Source organism: Triticum aestivum, chromosome 3B, assembly GCF_018294505.1.
Source record: "Triticum aestivum cultivar Chinese Spring chromosome 3B, IWGSC CS RefSeq v2.1, whole genome shotgun sequence".
NCBI lineage: Eukaryota > Viridiplantae > Streptophyta > Magnoliopsida > Poales > Poaceae > Triticum > Triticum aestivum.
The window spans coordinates 761,020,495-761,038,656 of NC_057801.1; positions in this window are offsets into that span (position 1 = coordinate 761,020,495).

The window sequence follows — 18,162 nt, forward strand, 5'->3', positions numbered from 1 at the left end:
TTTCTACAGGGCGACGAGGAGAGGATCGCCGGGTAGGATTATGCTATGCGATGCTACTTGGAGATGCTACTTGGAGATGCTACTTGGAGATGCTACTTGGAGGACTTCAATCTACTCTCTTCTACATGCTGCAAGACGGAGGCTGCCAGAAGCGTAGTCTTCGACAGGATTAGCTATCCCCCTCTTATTCTGGCATTCTGCAGTTCAGTCCACCGATATGGCCTCCTTACACATATACCCATGCATATGTAGTGTAGTTCCTTGCTTGCGAGTACTTTGGATGAGTACTCACGGTTGCTTTCTCCCCCCTTTTTCCCCTTTCCTTTCTTTCTGGTTGTCGCAACCAGATGCTGGAGTTCAGGAGCCAGACGCCACCGTCGATGACGACCCCTACTACACTGGAGGTGCCTCTACTACGTGCAGCCCGCTGTTGACGTCCAGGAGTAGTTAGGAGGATCCCAGGCAGGAGGCCTGCGCCTCTTTCGATCTATACCCCAGTTTGTGCTAGCCTTCTTAAGGCAAACTTGTTTAACTTATGTCTGTACTCAGGTATTGTTGCTTCCGCTGACTCGTCTATGATCGAGCACTTGTATTCGAGCCCTCGAGGCCCCTGGCTTGTATTATGATGCTTGTATGACTTATTTATGTTTTAGAGTTGTGTTGTGATATCCTCCCGTGAGTCCCTGATCTTGATCGTACACATTTGCGTGCATGATTAGTGTACGATTGAATCGGGGGCGTCACAGCTACTGCTATACCTCTGTGTATAGCGTTTTCCCTAGTAGTGGAGAGACGGGTCGGGAGGTATTCAAGGATGATGAGGGGAGAAGATATGGTTGTGGTAAGCATGCGTAACTACATAGGAAGATCAACCGTCGTGTGTCCGAGAAAAGGAGAGACATAACTAGCGAGGTAAGTGTAATTGTGCTTGGTGAAAACAAATTATAGTCGACCTAGATATATGTAGGGAGATCAGTTCATATACACGCCTGCATGTGTTAGAAGCAAATAAGGTCCGAAGAGGCAGACATGGGGAGAGAGTGTGGCTAGGAGGTGGTGCAAGAGGCCTACCATGTCGAGGGGGAGGAGTGTGCGAGCATGTGACTAATGAAAAGAGGGGCGGGAGTGTGCACCTGCGTGGAATCGTATTGGACATATGGGGGCATGGACGGTGAGAAGAGAAGAGGGGAAGTATATATGTGTTTGTTGTAGGCACACTTGGCTAGAGAGGTATATCGACCGGTGTGTGCTAGAAAGAAGGAGCCGGGTGCCTACACACATCGCTGGTGGACGACCTAAAGAGAAATAATGAACGTGCGCGATGGAGGGGACGCTAAGGGTGTGTGAGGGGGGCGGGGGGGGGGGGGGGCGTGTGCATGCACGATAGAAAGTTAGCGCTAGCTAGCTACAAATAGAAGAGGATCGTGAAGGTGTAAAAGACGAACAAAGATCATAATTCATTAGAAAAAGGTGGATACAGATACTTGAAGAAGATATCATAATGTACAACATTGATTAGAATTTGGGCTAATGTGTGGCTTTTGCAACTCAGGTCTAAATACTTGTCATAATGTAGGGGGCGGGGCACTATACTTTGTGTGATAAACACGATGTACGTATGGAACATGGTTTAGATTATGAATATATAGTTAGTAAATCAAATGTGCTATTATTTGGAATCAACATCAAGTGTATTCAAAAAATAGAATTTGAGTTCATGTAGTACAGATAGTTCATATCTATCTCTATAGTAATCATGTGGTGTGTTATTAAGGTAATACACGAATGATGGTTGAAGTTGGCAACAATCATGATTGTAGATTCTTATTGAAATAGAGAAACGAATTCAAATTTAGTTCGAATTGCAGCGGTAGTATAGACATTTGGAATGCACTAAAATGTTGGTATGAGTAGGTTACATGCATTATAGAGCAAAGCGAAAAAAATTAATCGGACATAACATGGATTCATACTCCCTCCTCCCATCTATATAGGGTGTAATGAGATTTTTAAGACCGCCTTTGACTATTGACAAGATTAATAGTACATGACATGCACAATGTGAAAATTATATCATTGAAAGAACCTTTCACAGACGAAGTTAACGGTGTGCTTTGTGTAAGTTGCATGTCATATATCATTGCTCTAATATTTGGTCAAAGTTAGCATCAAAAAACGCATTAGGCCCTATATAGATGGAAGGACGGAGTAGCTTTGAATGGCATTTGCATAGTAAAACGAGGCAAGACTGTCTCTTTGTGTCGTGTGAATAGTTTTATTTTTTTCGTTTTCTTTCTGGTTGAGGGAAGTGCGAATTGATTTGCTACGTACAAGTACAATATTACTACACGTTAGGTTTGTTATATCCTGAAAATTCAGATATCGTGCTCCCAAAACTGGCGCCTTCACAACCCGCGCCTTGCTATCCCGTAATTACAACGCGCGCAAAAACTCCCTCCAGCTGCCAAATCCTGACACGCGAAATCCCCCTTCTAACCCTGAGCAGAAAGGGCTGCTAGTTCAAATCGGTGGGGGGTACTTTTGTAACACACCCTACATTTTGGACAAGCGCGTCCGTAAGTCATGCTTCACCCCCTCCCATCGCCCCCTTTTCGCCATTCGAAATCCCAGGCCGCCATAACCTCTCCGCTCCAGCCGCGAAACCCCACCCTCCTCCGTCCGCCACGTCACCGCTGCCCAGCCGGAGCCTCTTCCTCGATGACGTCGTCCACCGCAACGGCTCGACGTCCCTCGTACACCTTCCCGGATGAGGATCCGTCGTCCATCTCAACGTCCTACCGGTTCAGCCGCCCCATCCTCCACCTCCAAGGAGCTGCTCCGACGATCGCCTCGTCTATCGCGGCTGCTCCATCCCCACAGCGCCGCCTTAACCTGCTCCACCGGAACCGCAACATCCTCACCGACTCCTCGGACGAAGCCGAGGCCTACTCGGCGCTACCAAAGAGGTTGTACACTCATCATATCGCACCTTTTCCTTAACTCGACCTCCCGGCGCCAACGGTGCTCCATCCTACACCCCCATGGAGCGGCTACCTTGAAGCCAGCGCCACGGGCGACATCTCCATGGCGGCTCTCCCCCAGTGCGAGGCCCCTTGGGCGGCGGCGTCCATACCAGCCGGATCTGCTGCTGCTGCGGCGGCTCTCGCTCGCTCGCTCGCGCTGCTGCTGCTGCTCCGGCTCTCATTCGCTCGCTCGCGCTGCTGCTGCTGCTCCGGCTCTCGCTCGATCGCTCGCTCGCCCAGCTGCTGCTGCTGCTCTCCCCCTCGCTCGTGCTGCTGCTCTGCTCCGATTAAACCACACTTCAGTCGACTGAGTCGACTTTTGGGTCAGTCAATTTTCAGGGGTTGGGGGGGGGCTCGCCGGAGTTAAGGAAGAACGACCCGCAGCGGGGACGGGGGCTCGCCGTAGAGGTACCCCACTATCTATCTTAGGGTTCAGGGTGGAGGGCCTAGAGGGCTGACCGGGGCGGTGGTGGTGAGTTGTTTCGGGACGGCAAGGCGGCGCTAGGGCCGGCGGTTCGGCCGGTGGTGGCAGGCGGCTTAGGGGTGTGCAGGTTGAAGATGAACTGCAGGCCCTCCCTAAACTACATGTCAAGTGTCTCTCTGCTACCATTGCGTTCAGTTTCGACAGTAGCATTCAGTTACCACAGTTAATTTCAGTTTCGACAGTTAAGTTCAGAGTCAACAGTTTTTACCTCATTTGTTGTAGTTAGGTGGTTTTTGGTGATGTTAATTTTACATCCATTTTTCATCATCTATTGGAGATGCTATTAGAATCCCACTTGAGATTGACGATGTTTGTCTTGTGCTGCTTCAGCCTTGACGTCTTATGGCTCACTGGAGCTGCTCCAACGACAGAATGATCCATCACAACAGAGCAGTGCCCTGGACACCGTCTACAGATTCCTCAGATCTTTCTCTACACCTCCGACAGCCACCTCTGCCTCAACTGCTTCAGCGACCAACCCAATGATGCTGAGGTCGACACGGCTACGGCAAAGATGTTGTACACTTGTTGTGTCACTTATTACTGTACATTCATGTCGATCCATTAGGGCTATTTTGGTTCAACGGAAAAACATAGCAATAGGGAATTTTCATATGGCACTATACTATTCAATTATTCATGCATTTTGTTGAAAGGAATGAAGCAAAACATCCATTTGGACCTACTTTTCAAAATCCTATGCATGAAAACAAGACCAAGTGCATTAGTGCCAGAATAACATTCTAATTGTACACGCTTTCATATGGTTTCTCTTTATTTGGCCATGTTTCTTTGCATTCCTTTGCTCTTCCAATTCCTGTAAACCAAACACCCAAGTTGATAGAAATCCTGTGTTTACAAATGCTCTGTTTACCATGTGCATTTTCCTATCCTATTCTGGTGTTTTTCCTATCCCCGTGTTTTAAGAATCATGCAAGCCAAGTGAGCCCTTACAGAATTACTTCAGTTACAGGTACCTGTCTAAGGGAACTTTGTGTGGTTTGTCCTGCTCCTGCCGCAACGTCGTCCACCTCACCTGAGCTGCTCCATCAACAGAAGCGTCCACCAAACCAGACATCACGACTCCTGACCGTCTTTCGCCGCCTCAGATCTCCTTCCCTGCCGCCGTCACGCACCCCAACGGCATCACCATCATCGACTCAGCAGATGAACCTGAGGAGTACATGGGTCCACAAGAGAGGTCGCACTCCTTTGTTTCTGCTTATGTTATGCATTGCTTAAACTTACCTGCTACTTTATCGTCTTGTTCAGCTCTTGGACTTCCAACTCAGGTCCAAATTCATGTTTAAACTTGAGTTCTAAATTAGTTGTGGGGCACATATCGAGGCAACAATGAATAGTATGTTTGTCTAATATTTGGTTCACCTAGGGTATGCCTATGTTGTTCATCTTGGGTGGGAAACAAATAGTAAAGCAATCATCATCTGTCTTTTTATTAATTTAAAGCAATCATCAGCCTGCTATCATTATTTTTGGATCCATCCACTGGTTGTTACCATCACTCTAAATTTTTGCATGCTCTCCATGCATAATCTCACCATATTTTTTTGTATGCATGTTAGATATTGTACTTAGTCATGTTGAACATGTAGAGAAAAAGAGAAGAGTTTTGTGCGGCAATACAATGTCATGCAGACATCGCTCCATGGTGGGTTCAATGGCAAACCCTCCCCACCCCTCTCCAGATTGTAATCCAGAGGAAGATATCTGTTCTGAGGCGGATTCAGACGCCGCTGACCACTCCTATTTACCCCCCAAGGTGTTTGCTCTACCTTGGCATGATGATGTTAGTCATATCATGCATATGTTGCCTTGCAGTGCCTACTTTTGACATCATATATGTCATCTGCTTAGTTTAGACATGTTCTGTAATGCCACCTGTTTAGTTTCTATATCATATATGGGAATTATGCAGTCTCATGTCTTTTAGCCAGCCATAATATATGTGAAATGTGCAATGCCATCCTGTTTAACCAGGCATCATATATTTGAATGATATCTTGCCCATCCTTTTCTTCATTACATTTCCATTTGTCGACAATGTTTGTACATTAAACTACTCTTCCTGTGAATCAGCCATTTGGGTGGGAGATGGAAAAATCTGGAGTGAAAACAAGGCCTTCAGAGCAGACAGTGCTACCTGTCGAAGCAGATCTCTTGTTGGGTCCCGATAGCTCCTCAGAGATGGATTCAGAGACAGATGACCAGTCCTATTCCCCTACTGAGGTGTATGCTCTAACTTGGCATGGTTATACTGCTCATATCATGCATACGGTGTCTTGCATTGCATAGTTTAGACATCATATACACAATATTCAACACCATGTTCTTAGTTCAGACATCATATCGAATGCCCTCTGTTTAGCATATAAATCACATATGTGAATTAAATGATGCGATCCTGATTACTTAGATAACATGTAGGTGAATTATGTCATGCGATCCTGTTTTGTTATTCATCATATCTTTGAATTATGTTATGCTATGCTATCCAGTTTAGATAGACATCATATATGTGAAATTATGTCATGCTATCCGTTTTAGTTAAACAATATACATGTCAACTATTTCATGCCCTCTTTTTTCCACACTATCTATTGCATCTATCTCTCATACAATGTCTGTACATTCAACTATGTTTCCTGTTTATCATCCATTTGAATTGGAGCGGGTGATGCCAGTATCTAGCGGAATAAAAACACGGTCTTCAAATAAAACAGTGCTACCTATTGGTGGAGATAGCACCCCGGTTGTACATGCACAAGAACCAGCCCTACCACACATAACCCAAACTCTCGCAGATTGTACCCCTACTGCGATGGACAGAGAACCAGCTTCACCCAATCTAACCCCAACCCCAGCCGATAGTAACCCAGTTCCTATTGACACAGCACCATCTCCACCACAGAGCTCCCAAACAAGAGCAGTTAGTAAGGCAGCTCCATTGCCCAAAGGGCCAGTACTATCACGGCGAACCCCAGCTCCACCAGTTAGTACGCCTATTCCTGTGGAGGAAGCACAACCAGCCAGTCGTAGTTTAGCATCTATCGCATTTGATGTTGTTAAATCGTATGTGCGTATCTTCCCATCTTGGAAATATTATACTGAAGATGAAGGAAAATGCCAGTTGCAGGTGTTTGTCCAGGAGTTATGTGTAAGTAATGTTATTCATGGCAATTACTTTGCTTCGTCCCATACATCCTACCTCCATGATGGTTATAATACAACAAAATTTCCCATTTTTCTCTATAGAGAAGGACCGATTTGGAAACTCAGGATGAGGTAACCTGTGCTAATACCTCTGCTATCTTCAAGAATGCTTGGTGGCAGTATCGGAATTACCTGAAGAAAACGTACTTCACCGGCAAAGAAACTCATCAAATTCCCTTACGTTCTCCTGAGACACATTTACTGGACGATGACTGGGAACGCCTTGTTCTGTACTGGTCCCGAACCAAGAATGTGGTAAGGTCTATGAGCTCATTTTCTATTTTTAAGTATTATATTCTTGCGTCTTACTGTACTCTGTTCATGTAGAACAAGTGCCTAAACCTGAAGAACAACTGTTCTAATTTAAGATTCCATTGCTATCATAGTTCAAAAAAGCGCTAGGCGTTAATTGTGCGTTTTGCCACCGCCTTGCACTTTACTGACCAAAGCGCATGCTTATGCGCAGTTATGCACAGATTAAGCGTAGTTATGCGCAATGCGTTTGCCAACGCCTAGAGCCTAGGCGCGCTTAAGCGCTCGCTTAGGCGCGCCTTTTTTAACTATGATTGCTTTGCTCTTGTATCATTGTATTTACTCATACAAACTTATTTTTAAATTGAAGGATCCAATCGAAACTCCAATGGCACGGCAGGTATGTTCACGCATGTTTCTTTAACAGGTTTGCTCTTATCAATAGCTCTTTTGATTTCAATTTCAATTGTGTATACAGTTGACTTTCATATCATGCACATTACTAGCATCACAACAGAGCCAATAGTGTTGTTGTACATGTAGACCCGTGGTACCCATCTGAAATCTTGTTGTGCCGTGTAGTTTCCCACGCTTTGTATTCTTTCACTGCTGCTTTGTCTTGAACTGATATGATTTGAACCGTGTCTCTATTTTGATTTGGCAAGACAATGCAGTGACCATAGGACATAGATATATGTTTGTTTGATGCTTTTATTATGTACTAGTACTTGGCAATAGAAGACTTGGTAGTTTAATCCTGTCCACCTTACTAATGAACTGGTTCACCGAAATGAGTTTCATATACTAGTACATGCTAAACTTGTTATGTGTCTGCTTGTTTCTTCTTTTAGAATGCTGACAGAATATTGGGGAAGAGTGCCTTATTAAGCAATGGTAAAGGAAGTAATGCAGATAAGGTTCAGGATAGTGACACATCCTTGTTGGTCTCCAACAAAGCTGATAAAACAGCTAAGGAAGACTATCTTGAAGACAGCGAGACAACCCCAAAGTCCTGTCTTGGTTTAGTGTTCGAGTTACTGGCCACTACCGCTTGCACAAGCTATTCAAACTCACTGTCTGAATCAGTTCGGTTTCTTGAGTCTCAACTACAAGCTGAAAGACATCGATCAGCTGTGCTGCGACAAGAAGCGGAAGGACTGCGGAAGTCCCTGGAGCATTCAGATGCATACTTTCTGGTGCAACAGCAAGCGTTGGAGGATTTTAGCGCCAAACAGGACAAAGCTAATCAGCTTGCTAAGCTTATTGCCAGCATGGTGGATACCCAGGATAACGTTTCTTGAGCTCTTCTGAAGTTGTTTCAGTTATGCTCTTGTTTTGCTGCCGCGTTTATTTGCACTGGTGGCCAATTTTGACGGCCAAGTGTATGTAATATGCTGCTTTGTTCCCTATATTTGCACTGGTGGCGAACTTTGATGCCCAGTGGATGTAATATGTGTAATAGCGGTAATAGGCTAGCCTTAATTGCTTGCTTATTTATTTCCTTATTGTCTTGTTTAGTTGTTTGCTTGTAGTCACTGCAGTTCTTTTTCTGTGTTTTTCTAGTGGCCACAATAGCCTATTTTTGGTAACTAGGCCAAAATAATCATGGCAACACACGGACTGTTGTAACCATGGGCCTCCTGCAGGCCGTATGATCCATGGGCCTTCGTTCGGCCATTGGAGCATTGGCCTTCTATACGGGCCGTAGGATCCATCGGCCTTCTATACGGGCCTTAGGGATCAATGGGCCTTCTACGGGCCGTAGGGTCCATGGGCCTTCTATGGGCTGTACTATCCATGGGCCTCATACGGGCCGTAGGATCCATGGGCCTTCTACGGGGTGTATCATCATTTCGCCAATCATGGGCCGTACTATTCGTGGACCATAATGGGCCGTTAATAGGCCGTATTTGATAACTCTATGAGAAGAGCCCAACGGGTTTTTTCTGACATGAAAACGGCCCAACGTATTAACGGTTCGCAAACGGGCCGACTGTAACGACGGGCTGAATTTGGCCCACAAGCAGAAAATGATAGTAATGGGCCGTATGTAACCGAATGCTGCAAATGAGCCCAAGAATGAATGGGCCCTGAGAAGGCCGAAAGATAACTTGGGCTGGAAATGGCCCAATGGAATTACGGGCCATTAATGGGTATAAAGTGATACACTGTTCAGTACGGGCCAGTTTCACCACGGGCCGTTAATGGGCCAAGAGTTACAAAGGTCCTCATATGGGCCGAAAGAAGTCATGGGCCACAAACGGGTCGGAAGTTAAAACGGGCTGAATCATATTGGACGGCCCAGATGATGCTACTGGGACAAATTCGGATAGGGGGTAACGGGCCCTGGGTTAGCGGGCTATAAATGGGCTATATGCGAACAGGCCGTTAACAGGCTTTCCGTGGGCCGGCCCGCCACCTTTTGACCAAGTCAAACGGGCCGTCCTTTTCACAGGAATGGGCCTTTGTTGGGCTGTGCCACGTGTTGCCGTATGATAGGCACCTTCGGTCCAATGAGCAGATGACATCTGTCCCAACGGTGAGCCGACACGTGTTTCCTCCAGCCAATGATGATTTTACACGTGGAAAATCCCCATTGGTCGGGGCTGTTAACGGGTTATCGGATCCAAAACCCGACCCGATAGCTTAACAGCGTTCCGTTACGGTGGATGCCACGTGTCGGTCACCCTTGACGAAAGCAGTTCTGTGATGCGCGATTTATCGTCATGGAAGTGGACACTTCCGTGATGATAATTTTGGTAATGTCATGGAACACTTCTACGACAGCACAGGTATGACTATCTTGATTCTGTCATAAATTTGTCATGGATGTACATGCATGACAAAAAACGCGACCTACTGTGATAAACACGTATCATCATGGAAGTGTATTTTTTTGTAGTGTCAGGGAGAACGCTTATACCTTGAAAATTAGTGAGAGATAATCTTATAATGCTACCGTCAATAAAAGCAGAATAAGATGCATAAAAGACAAACATCACATGCAATCAATATAAGTGATATGGTATGGCCCCCATCAACTTTGTGCCTTTGATCACCATCTCCAAAGCACCATCATGATCACCATCATCACCGGCGCGACACCTTGATCTCCATCGTAGCATCGTTGTCGTCTCGCCAACTATTGCTTTTACGACTATCGCTACCGCTTAGTGATAAAGTAAAGCAATTACAGGGCGATTGCATTGCATACAATAAAATGACAACCATATGGCTCCTGCCAGTTGCCAACAACTCTGTTACAAAACATGATCATCTCATACAATGAAATTTAGCATCATGTGTTGACCATATCACATCACAACATGCCCTGCAAAAACAAGTTAGACGTCTTCTACTTTGTTGTTGCAAGTTTTACGTGGCTGCTATGGGCTGAGCAAGAACCGTTCTTACCTATGCATCAAAACCACAACGATATTTTGTCAAGTTAGTGTTGTTTTAACCTTCAACAAGGACCGGGCGTAGCCACACTCGGTTCAACTAAAGTTGGAGAAACTAACACCCGACAGCCATCTATGTGCAAAGCACGTCGGTAGAACCAGTCTCGCGTAAGCGTTCGTGTAATGTCGGTCCGGGCCGCTTCATCCAACAATACCGCCGAACCAAAGTATGACATGCTGGTAAGCAGTATGACTTGTATCACCCACAACTCACTTGTGTTCTACTCGTGCATATAACATCTACGCATAAACCTGGCTCGGATGCCACTGTTGGGAACGTAGTAATTTGAAAAAAATTCCTATGCACACGCAAGATCATGGTGATGCATAGCAATGAGAGGGAAGAGTGTCGTCCATGTACCCTCGTAGACCGTAAGCGGAAGCGTTATGACAACGCGGTTTATGTAGTCGTACGTCTTCACGACCGACTGATCCAACTACCGAACGTACAGCACCTCCGCGATCTGCACATGTTCAGCTCGGTGACGTCCCACGAACTCATGAAACAGTAGAGCTTCGAGGGAGAGTCCCGTCAGCACGACAGCATGATGACGGTGTTGATGAAGCTACCGATGCAGGGCTTCGCCTAAGCACTGCTACAATATGAGCGAGGTGGATTATGGTGGAGGGGGTCACCGCACACGGCTAAAGATCAATGGTGAACTTGTGTCTTGGGGTGCCCCCCACCCCCATATATAAAGGAGCTAGGGGGGAGGCGGCCGGCCAGGAGGAGGGAGCGCCAAGGGGAGAGTCCTACTCCCATCGGGAGTAGGACTCCTCCTTTCCTAGTAGGAGTAGGAGAAGGGGGAAGGAGGAGAGAGGGGGAAGGAAAGGGGGCCGCCGCCCCCCTCCTTGTCCAATTCGGACTAGAGGGGGAGGGGGCGCGCGTCCCTGCCTTGGCTGCCCCTCCTCTTCTCCACTAGGGCCCAATAGGCCCATTATACTCCTCGGGGGGTTCAGGTAAGCCCCCGGTACTTGATACGTCTCCAATGTATCTACTTTTCCAAACACTTTTGCCCTTGTTTTGGACTCTAAATTGCATGATTTGAATGAAACTAACCCGGACTGACGCTGTTTTCAGCAGAACTGCCATGATGTTGTTTTATGTGTAGAAAAGAAAAGTTCTCGGAATGTCCTGGAAATCCACGGAGGCGCTTTTTGGAATTAATAAGATTTTTTGGCGAAAGAATTAATGCCAGGGGGCTTGTCGGTGTCAAAACCAGCGGATCTCGGGTAGGGGGTCCCGAACTGTGTGTCTAGGCGGATGGTAACAGGAGACAAGGGACACGATGTTTTTACCCAGGTTCGGGCCCTCTCGGTGGAGGTAAAACCCTACTCCTGCTTGATTAATATTGATGATATTGGTAGTACAAGAGTAGATCTACCACAAGATTAGAGAGGCTAAACCCTAGAAGCTAGCCTATGGTATGATTGTTGTTCATCCTACGGACTAAAACCCTCCCGTTTATATAGACATCGGAGAGGGCTAGGGTTACACAGAGTCAGTTACAATGGTAGGAGATCTACATATCCGTATCGCCAAGCTTGCCTTCCACGCCAAGGAAAGTCCCATCCGGACACGGGACGGAGTGTTCAATCTTGTATCTTCATAGTCCTGGAGTCCGGCCAAAGATGATAGTTCGGCTATCCGGACACCCCCTAGTCCAGGAATCCCTCAGTAGCCCCTGAACCAGGCTTCTATGACGACGAGTCCGATGCGCATATTGTCTTCGGCATTGCAAGGCGGGTTCCTCCTCTGAATACTTCATAGAAGATTGTGAACACCAGGATAGTGTCCGGCTCTGCAAAATAAGTTCCACATACCACCGTAGAGAGAATAATATTTACACAAGTTCAATCTGCTGACGTATTTCGTGGCATGACGTCCAACCACGGCCAAGCCTTTATTCGAATTGTTTTTATTGTTCCACCTCCGCATGTTTAGTGAAGCGGTTTCCTTGGCACGTCTTGTCAAAGCAGAGATCTGTCCCCTTATTCTGGGATTCTCATCAATACGGGCGTGGGTAACCCAACTGCGCCATTGATTGCGGCGCTTGGGAGATAAGCGAGTTTTGCCAGGCTGGTGGGGACGCATAGTTTCGTCCGCCCATATAAGGGGATAAGGATCCACCTTTTTTACCTATGCCTTCTTCCTCCTTTGCTTATCCATTTCCGCGTACTCGAGCTCCAGCGGCCAAGTCCGCACATCTTGCCTCGACCTTCCCCATCCATGTCCGGAGCGGGAGGCAAGTGGATGGACTCCTCCGTCACGGAGGGGCACATCAAATGGTTGAGGAGAGCCGGATACCTGCACAATGACATTGCGCACCGGCTTCCAGACAAGGGGCAGCTCGTCCCCACCCCCAGGCCCCATGAGAGGGTGGTGTTCCTTCCCCATTTCCTCCGCGGACGGGGCTTCCCACTCCACCCATTTGTCCGGGGGCTCATGTTCTACTATGGCCTGGATTTCCATGATCTGGACCCGAACTTCATCCTCAACATCTCAGCGTTTATCGTTGTGTGCGAGGCCTTCCTCCGCATCACACCCCACTTCGGCTTATGGCTGAAGACCTTCAATGTCAAGCTGAAGGTAGTGGGCGGCCAGCAGGCGGAGTGCGGAGGCGCCATGGTGGGCAAGATGCCCAATGTCACATGGCTCAAGGGCACCTTCGTGGAAACCTTCAAAGGGTGGCAATCGGGGTGGTTCTACATCACCGAGCCGCGTGACCCTGAATGGGCAGCGGCCCCCGAATTCAGATCTGGCATCCCCACACGGCTCACCTCCTGGAAAGAGAAGGGCCTGACATGGGGTGAATCGGAAGAGCTAACCGGACTCCAAACCTGCGTCCAAAACCTTGTGAACAAGAAGATCAAGCTCGTCAATGTGGTCCAGGTCATGCTCGTCCGCCGGATCCTCCCGTGCCAACAACGGGCTTTCAATTTGTGGGAGTTTGATCCGGCACAGCACCCAACCTTGAGCAGGCTCTTTGACACTACGTACGAAGACGCCTGGAGGGTGCTGTTCAAGGGTGCTGAGGCCCCCTCATCCGCTACCGAAGATCGCGGATTCAGCTTGCAGTGTCAAGCCAGCGAGGTAAGCTACTTTACCCTTTATGGGACATTTGTTTTTCATAGTTTGACTCTATGCGGGATCTAAACTCCCTTACCTTTGACAGACCTGGCAGAAGAAGTCCGGGCAGGTTAACTGTCCGGCTCCCTTACCAGAAGACCCAGCGGATGCCCGATTGACGGGGCTGCTGGTTCCGGCGCCTTATGTGGTGCCGGAGAAGAAGGCCAAGAAGAAGGCCACGGGAACCCGAAAGAGTTCTCGTCATCAGGTGTTATCGGACTCATCGTCCGATGACTCCGAGGCGGACTCCTCCCGTGAAGACAAGGAGGAGAAAAAGGAGGCTTCTCCCCCAGCGGGGGGAGAGAAGAAAAGGAAGGCCTCCCCAACAGGGGAGGCCGGAGGGTCCAAGAAGGGAAGGACCCTTCCTCCGGACTGTTCCACCAATGCTGACGACGGCGAAGAGGAGTGGCCTTCGAGGGCCAAGCCCCTGGCGAGATCGTAAGTGTCCGGATTCCAGAATAACTCATGATTTTTCTTTCGTCGCATAGTGTCTTCTAACGCCGCATACAACTATGTAGCCTGCCCAAGGACGATCTCCCCGCTTCGTCGAGCGGCTCCCTGGATTCGTCGAATGTGAATAGCACTTCACTTCCGACCGCCTCCTCCCCCCGTGACGCAGGCGACGCCGAGGTGGGGTCCTAGAAGGGGCCCGACCAGGAGGAGGTGGTCCTCGAGGCGCCGCAAGGCGACCTTCCGGACTCTGGGCGAAACCCCCGAGAGCTCTAAGTCCGGCCCTGTGCCGGACTCCGTACCGGAACCTGCAGTGGTTCTGAAGTCCAACGGGTGGTCCCTTCGTAAGAAGGGCAAGACTGCGACGCCAGTGGCCTCCGTCCAGCCGGAGGCACCAGATAATTTGCTGGAGGCACTCAACTGCGCTTCCATCAACGAGGAGCACCGCACTGTTATGGGTGCGGTGATTCAGAAAGTTCAGTCCGCCAAGAGCGGGCTGACTGAAGCCTGTACCAGCCTTCTAACAGGCTTTGAGGTATGTAATTAAGATATGTAAAATAGTACCGCATAGACAGTAGCCCCTGATGTTCAGTTCGGTCTTCGGAAAGAAAAGCCAAACTGAGGATCTAATAAGATATATGCAGGAGTCTAACATAAGTATGTCAATATGGGAATGCAGGCTGCACTGCTGACCTCTGTCGCACTGACTGCGGAGGTCAATGTATTGAAGCAGAGCCTCGAGCGGTCCGAGAATGAGCTCGGCCGTGCCAAGAAGCAGCTCAAGGACAAGGAAGGTAAGTAATACCTTATTAAAGTAATACCTTATAGAAAAGTATTTGGTTGCAAAAAATGACAAGAATGACGTGAGTATTGCAGGGGCCACGAACGAGGTGGCAACCCTGAAGGGAGCGGTGTCCAAGGCCGAAAGCAATGCGGCCGCAGAATGCACCGAGCGAGAGAAGCAGGAGGCGCGGGTGGCGGAGGTGCGGCAAGAGCTCCAGGCTCTCGTGGAAAAACACGAGAGTTTGGAGTGTGACTCAAAGACTCGAGAGTCCGAGCTCGCCTCGGCTCTTGAGAGTTCCAAAGCCGCTAAGGCCGAAGCCCAGAAAGCCCTCCAGGAAATTGAGGCGATAAAAAAGATAGCGACGGGTAAGGCATTCTTCATGCAAAGCAAGCATGTAAAAGTGAATTATCTGTTACTTACCCAAATTCGAAGCTCTCCAGGAGCGTTTGCAGATCTGCCCCGTAGTGTGTTCGATGCTGCCGCGTTCTACCGAGCCGAGGATGGGAGCTTGACGGAAAAGGTGTTCTGGTCTCAATATGCTGAGGCCGGACATCCGGTGCCCCTGAGCGACCAACTAAAGCAGCTGGTCGAGCTCCACAAGGTGGCCGAACAGGCCATGAAGGGCCTCATAGTTCGGCTGTGGCCTAAAGAAGCCATGCTTGGGTGCTACTTCGGTCTGGTGTGGCGGCTGGTGGATGCCTGTCCATGGGTTGAAGTCATCAAGCACTCCATCTGCATTGAAGGAGCCCATCAGGCCCTTGCCCTTGCTAAAGTGCACTGGGGCAGGATGGATGCCGAGAAGCTTGTGACGGATGGGCCACCGCCGGGCAAGGAGTATCGCACACCCGAGATGTACTATAAGGGTGTCCTAAAGGGTGCCCACCTTATAGCGGGTGAATGCTCCAAAGATGTAATTTTTGAGTAGGCTCGCATTTTGTTATCATGTGTGCTGAAAACTTTGTTCATATGTGCTAAGCAACGCTTGTTAATTTAAAATATTACCTTCTGTGCGGCCGTTTATCAAATTTGGGAGATGGCAAGTCGTTGGCTTCAGCCCCCATGCCACGAGTGCTGGGGTGTTCGGGATAAACTTGAGCGCTCTTGTTCCCATTTTGGGTCCTTCGAGGGAGGCGCTCAACACAACGAACGAGGCAACCGGACTTATAATGCTTGAACACTCCCACTTAGCCATAGAATTCTATAATTTTAAATTTTGACGAAGCCCCTAGTGTTCGAAAGGCCGAATTCAGGGCGCTATCCACCCCTGGGCCGGACAAAGCGGGCTCCTCGCTCTAAGCGGCATAAGTCTTTAGGGACTCGAAAAAACCTCTCGAACAGCGACCGGCTCTCACCCTATCATGACGGTCAGTTTTAGCTTTCTCCACTGAGATGCTCAACCCAGCTGAATTGGGGCACAATCGCAGTGGTTCTCCCAGCGCTACCTTTGCCGATATAATGGAACGTAAGGTACCAAAACATGGGAGCCGGGAAAATCCAACTATTGACCCAAGACATGATTCGGAGCCGATGCATATAATGCTATAATCGGGGTGCCGCACTTGTGAAAGTGTTCGGACTTATCACACCATATTTTGGGGAACTTAAGCCCCTGGTGTATTTGGCCGTACCAGAGCGTACGGATGCAACATGTCATAAGTGAACATATATGGATAAAAAGGAATGCAATAATAGGCAAAAAGCGATGCATTGCTTATTCAAAAAATAGTGCTATGAAAGCAGAACGATACAAATAGTGCGATAAGCAAGGGATGGGACTATTTAACATGTCCCCCTCCAGGGGTAGGCTGCAGGATGGTATGTAAAACAGGTATACTGCTCGTAATAGATACCACCTAGATACTCGACGTAGCTTTTCTGCTTCCCTGGCTGTTGCGTCGTGAATTCGGCAAGTCTATTGCCGGACAGGGCTTCTAGAAAACAGAGTCCTGAGAATAAGAAGAAAAAGCAAAAAAAGAAAAAAAAGAATGACACAATTGGGAGCCCCTGATGTGGTTGAGCCGCACTCTGGGCATGCCGTGGTCGTGCCCCTCCGCTTTTGCCCATGGTATCTCTAGGGCGTAGTTATGTACGCGTGGTACTGGTCTCGCGATTTCGCGAGGTCTGGGGTCGGGCCGCATTGCTACGCGTGCTCGGAACGTGCCAGGAGGTCTTGTTGTAGGTTACTCCAGGCGCGCTTGATGGTGTCCGGCCGCTTAACAGCCGGACTCGAGAATTGCCTTAAGAGGCTACTTTGTACTTCCGCCACGAGAGCCGCTGTATGCTCCTCCGTTCGGAGAGAGAGTTCGGTGTTTCCTTTGACCGTAATGACTCCTCGAGGGCCTGGCATCTTGAGCTTTAGGTATGCGTAGTGCGGCACCACATTGAACTTTGCAAATGCAGTTCGTCCGAGCAGTGCATGATAGCCGCTGCGGAACGGGACTATGTCGAAGACTAACTCTTCGCTTCAGAAGTTATCCGGATATCCGAAGACGACTTCAAGTGTGACTGAGCCTGTACAGTTGCCCTCTACACCTGGTATGACGCCTTTGAAGGTCGTCTTTGTGGGTTTAATCCTTGAGGGGTCTATGCCCATCTTGCGCATTGTATCCTGATAAAGCAGGTTCAGGCTGCTGCCACCGTCCATCAGGACTCTAGTGAGGTGAAATCCGTCGACGATTGGGTCTAGAACCAATGCGGAGAATCCGCCATGGCGGATGCTAGTGGGGTGGTCCCTTCAATCAAAAGTGATCGGGCAGGAGGACCACGGATTGAACTTTGGGGCGACTAGTTCCATCGCATATACGTCCCTGAGTGCACACTTCCGCTCCCTTTTGGGTATGTGGGTTGCGTATATCATGTTCACCGTCCGCACTTGTGGGGGGAAACCCTTTTATCCTCTATTGTTCGGCGGCCGGGTCTCTTCCTCGTCATCGCTATGAAGCCCCTTGTCATTATTTTCGGCAATTAACTTGCCTGCCTGCTTAAACACCCAACAATCCCTGTTGGTGTGATTGACTGGCTTTTTGGGGGTGCCGTATATCTGGCACGAGCGATCGAGTATTTGGTCCAAATTGGACGGGCCCGGAGTGGTTCTTTTGAATGGCTTTTTCCGCTTATCGGGTTTAGAGCCTCTGAATCCGGCATTGACTGCCGTATCTTCAGTATTATCGCCGTTAATGCGGCGCTTGTGCTTATTGCGACGTGACCTGCCGTTGCTGTCCTTGGTATCCGAACTACCACGGTTTTTGTTCAAGTTGTTACTGTGAGATAGCCAGTTGTCCTCTCGCGCGCAGAAGCGGGTCATGAGTGATGTGAGGGATGCCATTGATTTCGGCTTTTCCTTTCCT